Source organism: Rhynchophorus ferrugineus, unplaced genomic scaffold, assembly GCF_030347505.1.
Source record: "Rhynchophorus ferrugineus isolate W39M unplaced genomic scaffold, kcgeb_rfMv2 rfM102, whole genome shotgun sequence".
In the NCBI taxonomy this organism is placed as follows: domain Eukaryota; kingdom Metazoa; phylum Arthropoda; class Insecta; order Coleoptera; family Curculionidae; genus Rhynchophorus; species Rhynchophorus ferrugineus.
In genome coordinates, this window is record NW_027472680.1 from 95,688 (window position 1) to 106,249 (window position 10,562).

Here is a 10,562-nt window from a genome sequence, read left to right on the forward strand (position 1 = left end):
ATCTATAAAAAATTTGTTATGTTATCGACATAGCAAAATCGCTGAATAATTTAAGATATAGCTGAAAGAACTACTGACAGTATATTAAAAAATTTAGTTAGAGTTTGGGACACGAGATATTGTCTTGTCTCTTGATACACTACGGTACAACGTAAAACTTTGTTTGCTCTTATAGGAACATCTGGACTGAAGTTATAGTCAAGTAATTAACAGTACAAATGAGCAGAAAGGGGGATACTAGCTGAATGAATACAAACTTTACCATTACCTTCTGGAGTTTGTTCAAGTGTCGATGATACTTGCTTCGAACACCCTGGTTGCGGGCCTGGAATGATGAAAATAGGTACTACCAAGTAAGACAGTTTTGAAATTAATGGTAACAATTATAAACAGAAATGTGACTGAGTCCTTCAATTTACCTTCTATATAATTTTGATTTTGATCCACTTCCATTTGTACATGTTCTGGGCTCGTGGTATTATTTTCACCATCACTAAATTGTTCATAAGTACTTAAAGGAAGGTTTAAATGTATCACAAAAATGTCTCACGTGGTAACGATAATAAATTATGCCTCATGTTTAACCAACCAGTTTAGGATTTTGAAAGTTTTCTACTCATTTCTTAAGAATCGCTTTTTTAATGGAAAACAATGATGCATTTCCTCACTATCTATGCATCCGGGCACAAAACACCTCCTAGAACGGGAATGCATTTCAGCTACGGACTTGCACCTAGTAATAAAATAAAATAATAAATTAATCTATAAACGTTATAAAAAGCTGACCACACTGTTCTCTACGTAGGGATTCCGTCGCGGCTCTTAGCATAGCGAATAAAACAAGAAATGTGTTAAAGGTAGCGACATTTACATGTTGGACGTGGCGAAACATTACGCCAAAACTTAACGTTAGAATATAACGAACATTTCAAAGGCTATAACATTTGTGCTGAGGTTGTAATAGTGAGTTAAATAAGAATTACTTTATTAACATAAGTGGTGACAGTGATAAAATAGCCTCTGGACCATCCCCGTCAAAATGGTAAAATCAGACTGTGTAGGAACTTTGCTTATCGTCTAATCATAATAGAAGCTAGAAATAACTGAATTAGCGTAAAAATGCTGTATGGCGTGGTAAACTTCCTCATCTGATGCTTCTAATGCACAAGCTGTGCCGTCAATCATGATGTCATAATTTGTTTGTCAAAAATCTAAACTACAAATTAGGGCTAAGAGATAACATTGTAATTGTTAAGGCAAGTCAATCTATCAAATTCCGGTACATTGTTACTATTTGAATGTCAAGCTATATATAATAGTAGAGGGAAAGAATGTAGTAGAGCTTATTCTTGAGTTAGCTATAAATAATCTCCGAGTTAACTTGCCTATAATGTAACCACTCTCTGATATGGTGTCAATGTCCTGTAAGAAATACTTCTATTTATTGGTAATTAAAATACAAATATTCAACAAACATTATAATGGTCACAATCTTGATAATATACTAGGGGTTGCACGGTGTTGTACGGTGATTACAATAACAATCGTATATCAACTACGTCAGTAAGATACTCTTCGAGAGACTCTAAGAAACTATATGATTTCCGGTCAAGGCGTCGTCCTTTGTATCCAAAAGTGTCCATCTCAGCATTCCCATCGCTCGGTCCCGATACCACGTCTGTCTCGATTAGCGAATGAGTCATTAGGTGCCCTCTATGTTATTGGTCAACAATGCCAATCTATATTTTCTTACGGTCCATCTCTTAGTGATTATGGAAAATTTCACTTGATTCATTTACCACAACGACATATTTTGATGCACTGTATTCAGAATCATTGAATAGGGACTATGTCTTTTTAATCTGAAGCGGCAGTAGAAATAAAAAATTATGGGAATATAAGAAATAGTTAATTTAAATTAAGAAAGAAAAGAATTTTAAGCAAGTTCAAAGCACCGTCCCTCATTCTTCCTGTTCTGTCGGAAATTAATTATCGGTTAAAAAATTTTAAGCTAAATAATACTAATTGTTCTACTATAGAACAAAAGAAATCTCCGTAAATTCCCTATTCCTACTCTGTTGTGTGATAACAAGACATAGCATTTCATTATAATGATGACAGTGGTGCAGAAACATCCTACAAACAACAAATTTCCGAGAAATCGACAGACATAAAGCTTATGATGCAGATCTTTTCAAGTCGAGGAACAAAGAGATTTTTATATATTTGTTGTACATGATAAGGCTTTGTTCCAGGAATTAGATGTCGTCATAAACTGGAATGTGATCAGTAAAACCAATTTTAAAATATATAAAACTACTGATGGGTTGGAAATAAGGTATGACCTATTTATATTCCGAAAACTACGATAGATCTGAAGTATATTAATATAGATGATTAGTATTAATATAGATGGCGAAAAAATACAAAAAATGTTTTAAAAACGTTAAAATGTTCCTTTATTTCGTTTTCCTAAGATGTATTCGCAGCAGCTGTTGTATATGTGATGCATATTGGGAAAATTCCATGAAGAGTGAAAAATATGTTGATATGCTTGAGATACTGATTATGAGGTTCTTTCGATCAAAAACAAGGGTTATACTCAAGTTCTGATCATAACGGATATAATTTTAAAAATGCTTTTGGCGTTATCTCGTAATAAACAAACAACTACAGACGCACTACTACACAGACATGACTACAGATAGACAATTTTCTACAAAATACTAAAAGGAATACAATATACCACGAAGAGATATAACAGAGAGAGCAGCACAATTTACATTTGTAACTTTTCGCAATTTCCTGGAACATGAAATGTGAAATTACGTCTCATCGCTATTGGAATGCCCCAAAATACATTATCTGTTGGAACTTTTGATCCGCACAGTTTTCAGTTTACTGAAGATCTGCTTAAAAATTAAGAAGGAAAGATAATAATTTGAATTAAAATATCTACCGGGTGTTGTGTTGCTTCGTTTTAATTTGGATTTAAATGGATTGTTAGTTGGACTGCTTCGATTTTGAACATTACACAACAGTATGAAATGCATAATGTATATAATATATATAGTAACTAAGTAGTAACTATATATAATAACTATGTAGTTTAAATGTTTACATATTTGTGAATTAGTTAACAATAAATTATTTTGAATAGATTTCTATTATAAAATTGAGAATTATATTATTTTTATTACTCCAGTTATTTCAAATATAGTAAGAATATACATGGGATTGACACTTAGTTTAATAACTACAAGAAAATTTCATTTTAAATCAATAGCATAAAATACACCAGACGGTTGAACTTTATTTTAATATACAAACAATAGTATGAGCTCTCTTCTGTTATTACAGAAATTTGTTTTATGTTTTTAAATATTACGAATTCTTGACATTTATTTTTGATATAGGTGAATTTTACAGCAGATGAAATTTGTGCCATGATGGTCAAAAAACGAAACATCCGTAATATATCCGTCATAGCTCACGTAGATAACGGAAAATCATTTTTAACAGACTCCTTAGTAGCAAAAACTGTTATTATTGCTTGTGCCGAAGTTAGAGAAATACATTTTACAGACACCGGAAAAAATTAACAAGACAGATTTATAAGCATATTAAGAATATGTAGTCTTTTGAAATATTGAACGACGAAATTTACAAACCACTGAACTTATGTGATAATTTTGATTAGTGATTCTGAAGCTTTATCTCTTTAAAATAAAACTGGGTATTTGTTATAACAAAAATACTAACTTTTTTCATAAATAATATTGATTAACGCGAAAAAGAATAGAAAGTTTTCTTGATTAATTTGATTGGTTCCTCTGGGCACATAGATTTCCGTTCTGAAGTACCTACTGCCCTTCGTATAACTGATGGTGCTCTTGTAGTAGATTGTGTTTCGGATAAGTAAATTCCTAAATAATTATTTGTATAATAAATTAAATAATTATGTATGTATTTTTGGTGTTACTTCACTTTGTATTAATTTTACTAAAGAACATGCATAATGCAATTCAATGCAAATGCAATAACGCATATCTAAATATATATCTGTGGTAAAGACAATTTATTAAGAACTTCCGAATTACAGTAGGAAACATTGTAGTGTCTTTACAATCTTTTAATTAATCGTGTTGTCATATCCAACGGCCCCAGGCCATCATCGGTTAATGATTGGTGCTACTGATGCTGCTAATTCGCTATAAATTATGAATTAAGTTAGAAACAATTTTGTAATAATGAATTATTTGCAGGTGTGTGTACAACCGGAAACTATGTGACGTCAGGCTATCGACGAACGTATTAAGCCAATCTTGTTCATGAACAAGATGGACCGTACCCATTTGAAATTGCAGTTGGATGCTGAATAACTTTACCAAACTTTCTGACGATTAACAATCTATGGGCTTAGGAATATTTCAACCCAAAAACAGAACAATAATCACAAAAGATCGTTTTATATGTACATCTTGAATCCATCTACAAAATTTTTGACTTGATTATGAACTGCAAGTAAACATCTGTTTTATTATTAAAAAAAAATTCTTCCAGCACAATTAGGCCACTATACAGTTTACAAAATAACTTTTATGAAGTCATTAGGAAATAAATATATTGTTGGCAGTGCATTGGAAGAAAATTATTAGCCTAGGTATTAAACTCTTTCATGTTACCTCTATCTTTATATCCTATGGTGACAAGCTGTTATATCCAGAATGCATTATATATTTTTAGCTCTTGGGTGTAACTAAAATTTTTATTTTAGGAAAGAAGAGTATTCTCTCTACACTGCGCATTAACTTGAAATATGAAGACAAGGATAAGGATGGAAAACAATTTAGTTGGACATGGTTACCTGCTTGTGGGCCTTTGCTTCAGATGATTGCCGTTCACTTACCATCCCCAGTAACTGCTTTGAAATACAGAATGGAAATGTTATACGAAAGTCCACATGATGATGAAGCCGCTCTTGGTATGTGTCACCTATATGGTTTTTAAAACGCGTTAAATTTTGGTATTTATTTGTACGTGACGATTTGTAATTTACAACTCTAGGCTGATTCCTATGATGATGTGTCTAAAATGGTACTCACTTCTAATAAAGGTATTTTCTACGATTTTGGTCCTGTTTTTTCCGGTAAAGTAGCCACCGGCATGAAGGCCCCTATCCTGGGACCTAACTATATGGCCTCAACAAAGAGGATTTACACGAGAAGACAATTCAGGGAGCCATCCTCATGATTGGTCGTTATATAGAGGCCATGGAATATGTCCCATCTGGAAATATTTGCACTTTGTTCGGTCTGGATCAATTTTTGGTTAAGCCCGATGCCATCGCCACATACACAAACAAGTAGAACTTGAATGTCAAGAAGTTTAGCTTATCTTCCGTAATACGTGTAGCTGCGGAACAGAAGAATCCGACCGATTCAGAAAAACCTGTAGAAGGTACGCAAATGTTCGCTTTTATAGTGTGATTATCACTAAGTCGTCTTTACAATCTTTTAATTAATCGTGATGTCATCTCCTACCGCCCCAGGCCGACATTGGTTAATGATTGGTGCTACTGATGCTGCTAATTCGCTATAAATTATGGATAAAGTTAGAAACAATTTTGTAATAATGAATTATTTCAGGTGTGTGTACAAACGGAAATTATGTTACGTCAGGCTATCGACGAACGTATTAATATTATATCGAGAATGCATTATATATTTGGAGTTCTTGGGTGTAACTAAAATATTTATTTTAGGAAAGAATTATATGAAGCCCTTCTCTTCTCACTGCCAACTAACTTGAAATATGAAGACAAGGATAAGGATGGAAAACAATTTAGGCGGACATGGTTACCTGTTGGTGAGACTTTGCTTCAGATGATTGCCGTTCACTTACCATACTCAGTAACTGCTCTGAAATACAGATTGGAAATGTTATACGAAGGTCCACATGATCATGAAGCCGCTCTTGGTATGTGTCACCTATATGGATTTTTTAAACGTGTTAAATTTTAGTATTTATTTGTACATGATGATGTGTAGTTTACAACTCTAGGCTGACTCACTGTGAATGATTGGTATAAACTAAACAACAATTACCAATTATTATTATTATTTTTTTAATATTTGCAAATGACTATATTTTGTTTTTTGTTTTTAGGTATTAAGAACAGTGATCCTAACAGTCCTATGATGATGTGTCTAAAATGGTACTCACTTCTAATAAAGGTATTTTCTACGATTTTGGTCCTGTTTTTTCCGGTAAAGTAGCCACCTGTATGAAGGCCCCTATCCTGGGACCTAACTATATGGCCTCAACAAAGAGGATTTACACGAGAAGACAATTCAGGGAGCCATCCTCATGATTGGTCGTTATCTAGAAGCAATGGAAGATGTTCCATCTGGAAATATCTGTACTTTGTTCGGTGTGGATCAATTTTTGGTTAAGCCTGATACCATCACCACATTCACAAACATGCAGATCTTGAATTTCATGAAATTCGGCGTAACTCTCGTAGTACGTGTAGCTGTGGAACCCAAGAATCCGGCCGATTCACCAAAACCTGTAGAAGGTACGCAAATGTTCGCTTTTATTGTATTATTATTACTAAGGTTTGTGTCATTTGTCTTAAGGTTTGAAACGTCTGGCTAGGTCTGATCTTATGGTACAATGTGTCATTGAAGAATCTAGCGAAAACATCATTGCCGGCGACAGAGAGCTCCATTTAGAAATCTCTCTGAAGGCCTTGGGGGAGGATCGATCATGCGTGAATTCAAGTTACTTAATCCGGCCCAATAGTGCCCTTCGTGTAACTGATTATGCTCTTGTTGTAGTAGATTGTATTACAGATAAGTACATTTCTAAATAATTATTTGTATAATAAATTAAATAATTATGGAAGTATTTTTGGTGTTACTTCACTTTGTACTAATTTTACTAAACAAAAATTAAAATTTTAAATAATGCATATATAAATATATTGCTGTAGTAAAGACAACTTATTAAGAATTTCCTAATTAAAGTAGGAAACATCGAAAAAAGAATTTTGTAGTATCTTTTCAATCTTTTAATTAATCGCGATGTCATCTCCAACCGCCCCAGGCCGACATTGGTTAATGATTGGTGCTACTGATGCTGCTAATTCGCTATAAATTATGAATAAAGTTAGAAACAATTTTGTAATAATGAATTATTTGCAGGGGTGTGTACAAATGGAAACTATGTTACGTCAGACTATCGACGAACGTATTAAGCTAATCTTGTTCATGAACAGTACCCATTTGAAATTGCAGTTGGATGCTGAATAACTTTACCAAATTTTCTGACGTTTAACAATCTATAGCGTTAGGAATATTTCAACCCAAAAACAGGATAATGATAGCAAAAGATGGTTTTGCATGTACTTCTTGAATCCCATATACAAAATTTTTGACTTGATTATGAACGGCAAATAAACATGTGTTTTATTATTAAAAAAAATTAATTCTTCCAGTACAATTAGGCCACTATATAGTTTACAAAATGATTTTTATGAAGTTATTAGGAAATAAACATATTGTTGGCAGTGTGTTGAAAGAAAATTATATGCCTAGGTATTAAATGCTTTCACGTTACCTCTATCTTTATATCCTATGGTGACATGCTATTATATTGAGAATGCATTATATATTTGTAGTTTTTGGGTGTAACTAAAATATTTATTTTAGGAAAGAAGAATATGAAGCCCTTCTCTCCACACTGCGCACTAACTTGAAATATGAAGACGAGGATAAAGATGGAAAACAATTTAGGCGGACATGGTTACCTGTTGGTGAGACTTTGCTTCAGATGATTACCGTTCACGGGCCATCCCCTGTAACTGCTCAGAAATACAGAATCGAAATGTTATACGAAGGTAAACATGTATGGATTTTTAAAAGGCTTGAAATTTTTGTATTTATTTGTACATGGCGATATGTAGTTTACAACTCTATGGTTATTCACTGTGAATGATTGGTATAAACTGAACAACAATTACCAATTTTTTATTATTTTTTTAGTATATGCAAATTACTATACATTTTTTTGTTTTAAGGTATTACGAACTGTGACCCTAACGGTCCTCTAACGATGTATGTGTCCAAAATGGTAGACACTTCTCATAAAGGTCGTTTCCACACCTTTTTTTTTCTGTCTTTTTCCGGTAAAGTAGCCAACGGCGTGAAGGCCCCTATCCCAAGACCTAAATATGTGGCATCAAGAAAGAAGATTTAAACGAAAAGACAATTCAAGGAGCCATCCCCATGATGGGTCGTTATGTAGAAGCTATTGAAGATGTCCCATCTGGAAATATTTACAGGCTGTTCGGAGTGGATCAATTTTTGGTTAAGCCCGATCCCATCCCCACATTCACAAACATACGCAACTTGAATGTCATCGTAGTACGTGTAGCTGTGGAACCCAAGAATCCGGCCGATTCACTAAAACTTTTAGAAGGTACGCAAATGTTCGCTTTTATTATGTGATCATCACTAAAGTCTGTGTTATTTGACTTCAGGTTTGAAACGAATGGCTAAGTCTGACCTTATGGTACAATGTGTCATGGAAGAATCTAGGGAAAACATCATTGCCGGTGCCAGAGAGTTCCACTTAGAAATCTCTCTGAAGGCCTTGGAGGAGGATCGATCATGCGTGAATTCAAGTTACTTAATCCGGCCCAATAGTGCCCTTCGTGTAACTGATGGTGCTCTTGTTCTAGTAGATAGTATTAGGGGTAAGTAAAATCCTAAATAATTATTTGTATAATAAATTAAATAATTATGCATGTATTTTTGGTGTTACTTCACTTTGTATTAATTTTACTAAAGAAACATGCATAATGCAATTCAATACAGATGCAAGAACGCATATCTAAATATATTTCTGTGGTAAAGACAATTTATCAAGAACTTCCGAATTAAAGTAGGAAACATTGTAGTGTCTTTGCTATATTTTAATTAATCGTGATGTCATCTCCAACCGCCCAAGGCCGACATTGGTTAATGATTGGTGCTACTGATGCTGCTAATTCGCTATAAATTATTAATAAAGTTAGAAACAATTTTGTAATAATGAATTATTTCAGGTGTGTGTACAAACGGAAACTATGTTACGTCAGGCTATCGACGAACGTATTAAGCCAAACTTGTTCATGAACAAGATGGACCATACCTATTTGAAATTGCTGTTAGGTGCTGAATAACTTTACCAAATTTTCTGACGTTTAACAATCTATGGGGTTAGGAATATTTCAACCCAAAAATAGGATATTGGTAACAAAAGATCGTTTTACATGTACATTTTGAATCCCATCTACAAAATTTTTGACTTGATTATGAACTGCAAGTAAACATGTGTTTTATTATTAAAAAAAATTAATTCTTCCATCACAATTAGGCTACTATATAGTTTCCAAATAACTTTTATGAAGTTATTAGGAAATAAATATATTCTTGGCAGTGCATTGGAAGAAAATTATAGGCCTAGGTATTAAACGCTTTCATGTTACCTCTATCTTTATATCTTATGGTGACAAGCTGTTATATCGAGAATGCATTATATATTTGTAGTTCTTCGGTGTAATTAAAATTTTTATTTTAGGAAAGAACAATATGAAGCCCTTCTCTCCACACTGCGCATTAACTTGAAATATGAAGACAAGGATAAGGATGGAAAACAATTTAGTCGGACATTGTTACCTCTTGGTGGGACTTTGCTTCAGATGATTGCCGTTCACTTAGCATCCCCAGTAACTGCTCTGAAATACAGAATGGAAATGTTATACGAAGGTCCACATGATGGTGAAGCCGCTCTTGGTATGTGTCACCTGCATGGATTTTTAAAACGCGTTAAATTTTGGTATTAATTTGTACTTGATGATGTGTAGTTTAAAACTCTAGACTGATTCACTGTGAATGATTGGTATAAACTAAACAACAACTACCAATTTTTTATTAATTTCTTAATATTTGCAAATGACTATACTTTGCTTGTTTTTGTTTTTAGGTATTAAAAATTGTAATCCTAACGGTCCTATGATGATATGTGTCTTAAATGGTGCCCACTTCTCATAAAGGTTATTTCTACGATTTTTGGTCCTGTTTTTTCCGGTAAAGTAGCCAACGGCGTGAAGGCCCCTATCCCAAGACCTAAATATGTGGCTTCAAGAAAGAAGATTCGAGAAGACAATTCAGGGGGCCATCCTCATGATGGATCGTATGGTCGTTATATGTATAATTAGAGAATGATATATATTAGGTGAGTTAGTGTACAATTCTTTTGGTTTAATTTTAAAATATTTCTTCCGTACTCTGGAACAAATAAAACACGCACTATATAGAGTTTTGAACGAAAAGTTGCAGGCGTCTGAAAATTTTGAAACAAATGTGCTGTCTGGTATCTAGTACACTAAGAACAACGTTACTAATTATGTTCCTGTTTTTGTCTAGATGAATCTTCCACTGGCTTTTGGTTTATAGATCATACCAATTAATAAGCAAAAAAATGGCAACGCCCTCTTAATTTATTTTTTCAAA

At 33.4% G+C, this 10,562-nt stretch overlaps 3 pseudogenes across 3 annotated transcripts; all 3 read left to right on the forward strand.

Annotated features, from left to right (window-relative positions):
* Positions 1-4,678: 4,678 nt before the first annotated feature.
* On the forward strand, positions 4,679-5,398 carry LOC143205954 (eukaryotic translation elongation factor 2 pseudogene; annotated as a pseudogene). The gene is made up of 3 exons (XR_013008015.1): positions 4,679-4,705; positions 4,747-4,984; positions 5,117-5,398. The product of XR_013008015.1 is annotated as a eukaryotic translation elongation factor 2 pseudogene (transcript).
* Positions 5,341-6,912, forward strand: LOC143205956 (eukaryotic translation elongation factor 2-like; annotated as a pseudogene). The gene is made up of 5 exons (XR_013008016.1): positions 5,341-5,365; positions 5,427-5,460; positions 5,765-5,979; positions 6,169-6,580; positions 6,642-6,912. The product of XR_013008016.1 is annotated as a eukaryotic translation elongation factor 2-like (transcript).
* A 442-nt stretch (positions 6,913-7,354) lies between these two features.
* LOC143205920 (eukaryotic translation elongation factor 2-like) lies at positions 7,355-9,813 on the forward strand (annotated as a pseudogene). The gene is made up of 5 exons (XR_013007991.1): positions 7,355-7,455; positions 7,716-7,903; positions 8,084-8,484; positions 8,546-8,761; positions 9,628-9,813. The product of XR_013007991.1 is annotated as a eukaryotic translation elongation factor 2-like (transcript).
* Positions 9,814-10,562: the final 749 nt, after the last annotated feature.